The following is a 9641-nucleotide window of genomic DNA, read 5'->3' as shown; positions in this document are numbered from 1 at the left end:
GTAAGTATCTAAGACTGGATTTGAACTCAGGTCTTCTTGGCTCCAGGCCTAGCACTCTATCCACTGAGCCACCTATGTTTTTCCTTTCTTCTGACACTGAGAATGTTGCTCTAACCAGCATTCATTTATTTATTGCCTCTTTCCCTTCTGCCTTCCCATGTCTACTACGCAATTCATACTCCAAGAATGGTTGTGTAGGGTAGAGGACTAAAACTCAAATAGAAACAATCTCTGTAGGCTGCATATTGACTTAGAAAATCACAAATTAACATTATCTATGTTGTACTGTATTGCAAGGGCAAGGGAACTAGGTGGCACAGTGGATAAAGTTCCTGGCCCAGAGTCAGGAAGACTCATCTTTTTGTGTTCAAATCTGGCCTCAACCCTGTTTAACTCAGTTGCCTTGCCTATAAAATGAGCTGGAGAAGGAAATGGCAAACCACTCTAGTATCTTTGCCAAGAAAACTCTAAATGGAGTCATAAAGAGTTGGATACAACTGAACAACACTGTATTTTTATTTATTTTGTTAAACATTTTCCAATAACATTTTAACCTGGCTTGGAGGCACTCAGGAGTTTTTCCGGCACCCATGAGTTTGACACCTCTGGTCCAGAATTACTTTTCTAAGGCAGAGAGAACATACGAAATACTAAAGTAATTAGAAGTAATATATAAAAGAGAACTCTCCCAGCTCTACAAATCTTTATGTGGGTCATCGTATCCTTCATAAAGTATTATTGGGGAACAAGCAGGCTTTCAAAAAATATACTCTATGATGGACCATATTGTTATCATCTTACAATTCACTAGGAGATGTAGAGAATGGGTACTACCATATTTATTGTTTGTTAATTATGAAAAAATCACTCCACTCAGTAAAACAAAACGCAAAACTCAGTCTTACAGCCTCTTTTAAAGCAAAGTGTCTCCCATCCATAAATCAAGATCATTCAAGTTTCCTTTGAAGATGTAATGACAGAAATAACCCTCTCCAATGACACTATAATCATATATAACTAGTGAGGATAAAATAGGGTAATGTATGGCACAGTGGATAGAGTGCTAGACTTGGAGTAATGAAGACCTGAATTCAAATTCTGCCTCAGACCTTTATTAGCTGCATGATCCTGGCTAAGGCATTTTTCAATCTCTCAGCCTCAGTTTCCACATCTGTAAAATGGGGATAATAACTGTACCTACATCTAAGAATTATTGTGAAGTTCAAATAATATAACCTATTCAAGTGCTCTGCAAACCGTAAATGGCTATAGAAATGTTAGCTATATAACCCAAAGCGTCTGCCACTGATGGAGGTGATCCAGCATCAAATACAGGTTAAAGGATCCCCAGCTGATGATGAGATATTCCAGATGCTCCTGTTTGTCTGTGACATTATGTTGATTATAGCAGACTCCAACACATTGCAGAGTCTCCTGGAAGAGGCTCGTATTCACTCAAAGGAGTTTGGCTTGTCTGCCTACACAGGAAAAGACCAAAAGGACAAAGAATGTCTATGGCCCAGATTTCAACATGCATATGAAGGAATGCTTGTCCAAGTGTGTGTATATATGAAACAGATAGTACAGATGGGCCATGAGCTGGGCTCAGAGGAACAAGAGGAGGAAGAGAAGAGCAGTCTCGGTTGTTCTGAGGAAGTTGCAAAGCACTTGTACTGACCTCAAGTTTCCCCTAAAAGCAGAGAGCCGTCTTTTCAATACAAACATTTTACCTGTACTGCTGTTTGGCAGTGAGACCTGGAACTTTGCTGGTTCCAGAGAACCAAAGATAAGCATCACACAGAGGAAGATGGTGGGAGTGAGCAAGCTGCAAGATAGAACTAACAAGGAACTCTGAAGAAGAGCAGGAGTAAAGGATGTCACCAAGGAACGGTGGGCTAGATAGAGGGAGAACGCAAGAGATGATGGGTGGACATCCGGAATGCTCTGCTGTTATATTCATGAGATCGGTAAAAAGTGAGGAAGGCCTCTAGCACACTGGTTTGGTTGGAGTCCCTACAGTGAACTTTTGGAAGAACACGGATGATAGTTGCTCATGATGGGCAAGTAGGAATGAGTCCCAATTTACATTGTTGAAGGGAAGTCTCGAATCAATAGAATTATAGATCCATTTGAGTATTTGAGTACTCTGAAGGTGTACGTTCCCTAAACAATAGCTCACAAGCTCCCACCAATGGGTTTTATCTTTTATGGATAGCCTGAGGAAACAATAAGTTCAAAGCAAAGATGCTTGACATAATTGCAGTAGAAGATCAGCAACAAAGTATTTCTCCTACAAATATAGGATACACTCTCCCATAAATACACGCAACATTACTGGGAAAGGTGAACACACATAGGGACTACGTATACAGGGTCACATGCAAAAGGAACATATATGTGGATGGAGAGGCCCACATTCAGGGAGCACACTTGGAGAGTGTACATACATGGAAGGACAACACTGCTTGGATGGATGCTTAGCCACAGGGAACTACTCCACTATGTCAGACTCCTTTCTGCTCTGCTGAGTGCTGCTTAGATGTATGATTCTCAGCCAGACGTGTACTCTCCGCTGGACACTGCTTTGCTGGACATAGTTTGGCTGGACATCATTTGCCATCTCCATCTTCTGGCTCATCTGAAATCTTTTTATCTCTTTCTCAAGACAAGAATGGGAGCTGAGATACTTTTGTATCATGAAGTTCATAAGCTAGTTTTTTTTAATTTTTATAAGGTTTTTTTTTTGCTATAATTCTTTCAGAAAAGGATAGAAACTCTTGGTTGGGACCAGAAAAAAAAGCCTTTCTTTAGAGTTCTCCCATCTTGTTCCTTTCAGACCTAGCAGGAGTAATGGTTATTTGCCTAATAACTACTAAACATTTCTGGGGGTTGGCCTTCCCTGGTTTTTGAACCTTAAGCCTTTTCTCTTCTTCCATGCAGGTGAATAAATAGGGAAAAGACTCAGAGACAACGCCAATGGAACCCCTACCCCCTCCTGCTTCAAACTCATTCTCTCTTCCACATTCCTGACACTTTCCTATGCAGATATAACCATCTTCAAAGCCTCAATGGAGCTTTATACACTTTCATACTATTCCCTTTATTTAAAAAATTAAGCATTTTATTGATAGATTCTGGTTGATTCACTACAATCATTTCCTAATTCTCCTTCCCCACCTTAAAAACTTTCCTTTTGTTACAAAGAAAAACAGTTTAATCAAACCAACCAGTACAACAACTATGGCTTATTCCACACACATTGATCCAACCTTACCTCTCTCCTGAGCAGGAAAGTATGCCTCATCATTCGTCCTCCTGAACCAATATTGGTCATTGCTGATATCAGCTGCCTTAGAGCATTGCCTTCAGTGACACTGTAATTTTTGTATATATCAATCTCGAGTCCTTCCCCCAACAGTTTGCGTTCTCAGGTTTAATGAACCCTGGGAAACTGTTCATTTGCTTTTGGGTCTGGATTATCTAGTTTGTTTCCTAGTTATGCGTTTCCATTTCTTCCTCACCTAGGCTTTCTGACCTGAGCTCAGTGGCCCCTACCTCAACTCCAGAATCAGGCTATGAAGAAACTTTTGGATTGCATAGCAGGCTGGTGGGTGCTCTGACCATGTTCTGACTTAGCCATTAACTACCTAACCATCTCTCTCCAGACCAAGGGAAAAAACAAAGGCAAAGATAGGGTTTTCTACTGCCTCCAGATAGAATACAGCACCCCTTAGAAAATAAATAGAGGAGCATTTTGTCACACAAATGTGGTGAATTTATTATGCCAAATTTAAGATGAGAGAATACTATGATAAGTGTGGTGGACAGGTGATTTTCCAATACTGTGTTTCCTGATCCTCATCTGCCTAGGAGAGGGATGCTGTATGAAAAAGAAGAGCCATAAGTAGGGCAGTAGGTTTGGGCATTGCCTCAGGGTACCAAATTGAGACTGGCATTTATATCACCTGTTAAATGATGAGCTTCAGAAGCATAGAATTGATAGAATTTAGCACCTAATTAGCAACAGTAATTAGTTAACATAAGAAGATAACAGATGGAGAATGGGGCGAACTGAGCTCCTTCCCAGTTGCACCCCACTATTCTTTTGCCTACACACACCCCCATGAACATCTGCCTAGCAATGGTGGCCTGCTGGTGTCCTGGTATCTCTGTCTCCCCAGGGTGGCCACCTCTCACATATGAGCATATTGTTTGTGATACTTGTCCCAGGCACAAAAATTCTTAGTTATGGCTCTGTACAGAGGATAGACTCATAACTCTCCCTAAAGGTCTTTACAAAGAAGAAATTCTACATTTCTGGAGCCTGAGATAGGAAGGAACTCTCTTTCCTGGAAGCAAGGGAGGGACCAGATGATCTCTAAAAGGCTTTGTCCACATGGTGCATATTTAATTTAATCTCCTTCGATATATGAAATGCTGTGCTAGGAAACAATGACGCATGCAAGCACAGAATTAGTGATCTTGGAATCAAAGGATCTGGGTTCAAAGTTCACTTCAGATCTTGGCAGGCTGTGTGACTCCAGGCAAATCACATTTCCTTTCTGTGACTCAGTTCCTCTATCTGTAAAATGAAGGGAGTGGATTTGATGGCCTCTGCTAGGGGTGGGCCTGATAAGAGCACCCTGTTCAGTTTTGATGTTGGGAGAAAACTAAACACTCCTGCCTCAGATAGTTACTGAGTGTGTGACTCTGAGTAAGTCACTTAACCCCAGCTTCAATTTCCTCATCTGTATAAGGGGGATAATAGCATCACCTACATCTCAGAGCAGCTGTGAGGATAAAATAAAATAATATTTGTAAGGTGCTTTGAACACTTTAAAGCACTCCATAAATGCCAGGTCGTATTATTATATCATTGTTGTACTTAGATCCAGCTTCCCCCATCTCCTTGTGGAAACGCATCTGGTCAATAGGGCAGAGAGTGGTAGAGACTGTTGGAGTTTGGTTCATTGTTGCTTCCTCCCCTCTTTGGTTCAACCAATCCATAAGCACGTAGGGACTGCCGAGGAGGAGGACTGATACAAAGCAAGAAATCATCTCCCTTCTAAAGAAGTTTCGTTTTCTCTGAGAGACAAGACACATACATGAAACATAATGAAGAGCACCAGGTATCTGGTTGCCAAGTGAGGGTCAGAAACACCAAGTATTTATCCTTTGTTGATCTGAGAGTCAGGAGATCTGGGATCAGAGCAAGGAGAGAGAGCCCTGTTGGCTAGAGTGCTTAGGGAAGGCTTCCCCAAGAAAGCGGGGTCTGAGGGTAGCCTCTAAGGGTTTGAATTGTCAGAGAGAAAGGAAAGTAGGTGGAAATAGTGAAAGCAAAGGTTTGGAGGTAGAAATATGTGGTTCCTCTCTAGGGTCCCAAGCTACATTCCCCTTTATCCCTTCCTTAAACCCCTGGCTCCCAGGGCCTTGGCCAGTGACCCTGAATATTACATAAAGATGTGGCGGCCAAGGCTTCTAACCATCAAACTCTCAGCCAGCAATGACAATCAGCTGCCTCAGTCTCAAGGACCCGTACTCCTCATCAACATTGCTTAACCCTCTCTACCTCAGGCTGAGAATCTTTCTGAGTGACTTGTCCAAAGTCACACAGCTAGTCCCAGACAGAACAAGGAGCCAGAGACACTGGGGTTTTCTATCTCAGAGTCCAGGGTTCTTTGTCCCATTCCATTCTGGCTGCCACCTAGCTCCTTTCTCCTCAGGCCACTTGCCTTGATTTCCTCCAGCAGGGACAGAGAACTCAGGTCAGATGTTTGACAAGATCCACAGCCATGGCTTTTGGCCTGGTGCAGGCTTTGATGCAAACCTGATGCTGGGCTGGGCTGGCTGTGGGGCTGCCAGGGTCTGGATTTAGCAGATTATGGCCAGGGTTAGAACTGGGCGGGACAGGGTAGGGGCTGGTTTCAGGTGGAGGCCACAGAATTCTGTAGACAAGACATCAGCCTCTACTAGTGGCTGTGTTTGATCAAGATAGAGGCTTCACTCACAGCTCAAATTCAGGACACTGTCACCCTACCTCCAACACACAACATGGCTAGAGAGAGAGAGAGAATTCAAAACACCATTTTCTCTGTTCCCTTGTAGCTATAAATTCTTTCCCACCTTGCCATCATCTCACACTCCCCCCGACCCCCCACTAACATTCTTGTTCTCTCCCTGGGAAGAAGCACGTGTGGGGTCTCCCCTAGGATGGATCATAGTATCCCAGATTAAGCTTAGAGTCATCAAGTCCAACTCTTCCATTTTACAGATGAGAAAACTGAGGCATAGAGGGGTTAAGTGAGTTATTCAGGGTCACACATCTAGAAAGTGTCTGAGACAAGATTCACACTCAGGTGTTCTTGATTTCAGGTCTGGTACTCTATCCACTATGCCATCTCACTGCCATCTAGGAGAAAGAGTTTGAAATTTAGACATTCTTCCCAAGCACTTGGTGGAAAGAGATGCCTCATAGCAATTCAATATATATTTATCAAGTGCCTACTAAGTGCCAGGGAAGCACTGGGGCAAAAAATAGTCCCTGCCCTCAAGGAGTTTATAATCTAATCTAGTAAAAAAGAGACTCCTCAGGCCAGAGTGTACATGGGATTCTCCTCTGTCTGTCCCTCAGCCTGACTCTGCCTTGAGACTTGGCTCAGAATTTGAGGATGTAGAGCTCAGCACTCCCGACACTTAGAGAAGGGCACTTGTAACTGGTCACTTGCAAATTCCTTCACTTCCAGCTGCTTCCACATGTGTCAGGCTCTCTTGGTTCATACATAGAACAGGAGTTCCCAGGCTATGATGTAAGCCAGACCCTCAGGTCAGAGTATAGTCACAAATACCGGAAATAGGTTCAGCCCCTCCTTCCCAGAGGAGCCCCAGCTTTTCCAGGATGAGGGCAGAGAGGGAGGAAATCAGCTAACATGCCCGCAATGGGTTTGATGTGGAGGGACCCCATTGGTCAAGGCTGGATGGAGGAGGATGCTGGGTGACCTACCACTTCACAGTGAGAGGGCTAGTAGAAAGGGGAATCAATCAATCAACCAAAATTTATTAAGTACCTACTATGCGTCAGGCATTATGTTAGGCAATGGGAATACAAAAACAGAAATGAAACAGTTCTTGCCCTCAGGGAGCTTATATTTTAATAGGGGGCTACAACATGTACACAGATATGTACAAAATAAATAGTGATTTTGGTGAGGCACCGACAACCGAAGGAAATCAGGAAGGGCCTTTTGAAGGAGGTGACCACTTTGCTGAAGGGAGGTGGGGGTTCCAAGAAACAGAAGTGAGAAAGGAGAGCATTCCAGGCGTGGCAGACTGGCCTGGTGCCTAGGCAAAGAAGCAGGAGATGAAAAGTCACATGCAAAGAAGAGCAAGTGGACCAATCTGTCTGAAATAGAGAGTGTACAAAGAGAAATAATATCTTGATCAGTCTGGAAAGACAGGCTGGACCCAGAAGGTGAAGTGGTTTAAATGCCAGAGGAATTTGGATTTTATCTTAGTGGTAATAAGAAGCCAATGAAGCGTCTTGAATAGGGGAATAGCAGGGGCAGACCTGGAATATTCCAATGGATGGAGCCACACCCCATAGCTTACTCATGTGCCAAGGCAGAGGCATACCCAGCATGGCTAGTTAAGCTCTGGACCTGGATAAGGTGATCATATGTCTCCTACTTTCCAGAACAGCCAAAATTTCTTTCTTGTTTATTTTTTGGTTAGATTTATATAGTTCTGAGAGAGGAAAGTTGAGGTTCCCCACTAGTATAGTTTTATTGTCTATTTCCTCCTACAACTTAGCGTCTCCTTCAAAAATTTAGATGCTATACCATTTGGTGCATATATGAAGAACAGCCAAAATTTCAAGAAAAGAAAACGTATTTTTTAGAAAGTTTTACGAAAAGAATATCCTTTGTTAGCTTGGGTTTGGAAAATATGGTCCCTGTAGATCAGGGGTCAATAAACTATGGCTCTTGGGCCAAATTTAGGTTGATTAGGGTTCTTAAGGACCCTATGATCACCATTATCTATGGAGGGGTAGGCAAACTATGGCCCAGGGGCAGAATTTATCCTGCTGCCTATTTCTGTATGGTCTACAAACTAAGAATGATTTTTACATTTTAAATTATGTTTTAAAATGTAAAAACCATCCTTACCTCCCCAGCTGTTAAAAAAACAAACAAAAAAAAACCCAGGGGCAGGCTGGATTTGGCCCCTGAGCCATAGTTTGCTGACCCCTGCCATTGACCATGCTGGCAGTGAGGCTCTTAAGAACACTGATCAGGGGCAGCTAGGTGGCGCAGTGGATAGAGCACTGGCCCTGGATTCAGGAGGACCTGAGTTCAAATCCGGCCTTGGACACATAACACTTATTAGCTGTGTGACTCTGGACAAGTCACTTAACCCTAATTCCCAGCCAAATATAAAAAAATAAAAATAAAAAGAACACTGATCAGAAATGTTTCTCATGTGCCACCATATTCTTGGGTTCCTTTTTATACAGCTTTAATCAGATTTCACTACTTCTAGAATCATAAAATGTTAGGGCTGAGAAGGACACCATATAATCCAACCCTCTCATTTCACAGAGAAATGAAGGGATTTGGCCAAAGGAGTAACACGTGAATAAATGGCGGGACTGGAACCTGGTCTTCTAATCCAAATCTAGTTGTGTGTTCATATCCTCTCTCATGCGAACATACACATATCCACTGTTAGGTTGCATACATATCCATATACTCTCTCATGTGGACATACACATTATACCCTATCAGGTGTGGAAAATCAAGTGATGGTATCCAGGAACCTCCCCCATCCAGGGGTGAGGCGGGAGTACATTTCTACCATAAAAGACCACTGGTGGAGTTGACTTCCTGACCATCTTGTTGATATCTACTGCTTCCTTTCTTGGGGTCTTCTCTCCGAATCCATATTTTCTTCAATGGTTTAGGCCAGTTGCTAAGACTGACTGTATTGCTCCTTGCCAAGATTGACTTTACTAACTCCTGAACTCTGTCTAGGGCCCCAATGGCTTTGGAGTCAGAGGACCTGGATTCAAATCCCATCTCTGATATTTAATCACTGTGTGACCTTGGGCAAATCCCTTAACCTCTCTAGGTCCTCATCTGTAAAATAGTTTGGGGGAGGGAGGTAGTTTGAATAGATAGTTCAAAATCTATGATCTTATAATCCTGTCAATTGCATCTTGCACAAGAGAGCTCTGCCTCTTCTCTAGGAAGAAAGCCTGCCCTTATTCTGCCCCTTTTCTATCTCTGCCATTATTAAAAGTTTTCAAAACCTGGATCTGACAATACATACCTTATTGCACAAGGTACAGTACATTTCTATATAAGTAGGTAGTATGCTTTATTGTATACTTAGGATCCATCACCTCTCGGCCTCATGCTCCACTATCATCAGCCTCTCAGATCTTATGATTGGCCACTCCATTAATCAGCATTCTGAAGTCTTTGCATACTGTTTTCCTTTACATTTTTGTTGCCATCATGCAAATTGTTCTCCCCAGTTCTGTTTGTGTCAGTTCATACAAATCTTCCCAAGCTTTTCTGAATTTTTCATCTTTGTCATTTCTTATGGCTCAATAATATTCCATTACATTCACATGTCACCATTTT

Source organism: Phascolarctos cinereus, unplaced genomic scaffold, assembly GCF_003287225.1.
Source record: "Phascolarctos cinereus isolate Bilbo 61053 unplaced genomic scaffold, phaCin_HiC Scaffold_3;HRSCAF=262, whole genome shotgun sequence".
In the NCBI taxonomy this organism is placed as follows: Eukaryota; Metazoa; Chordata; class Mammalia; order Diprotodontia; family Phascolarctidae; genus Phascolarctos; species Phascolarctos cinereus.
This window is presented reverse-complemented; position numbering follows the sequence as displayed.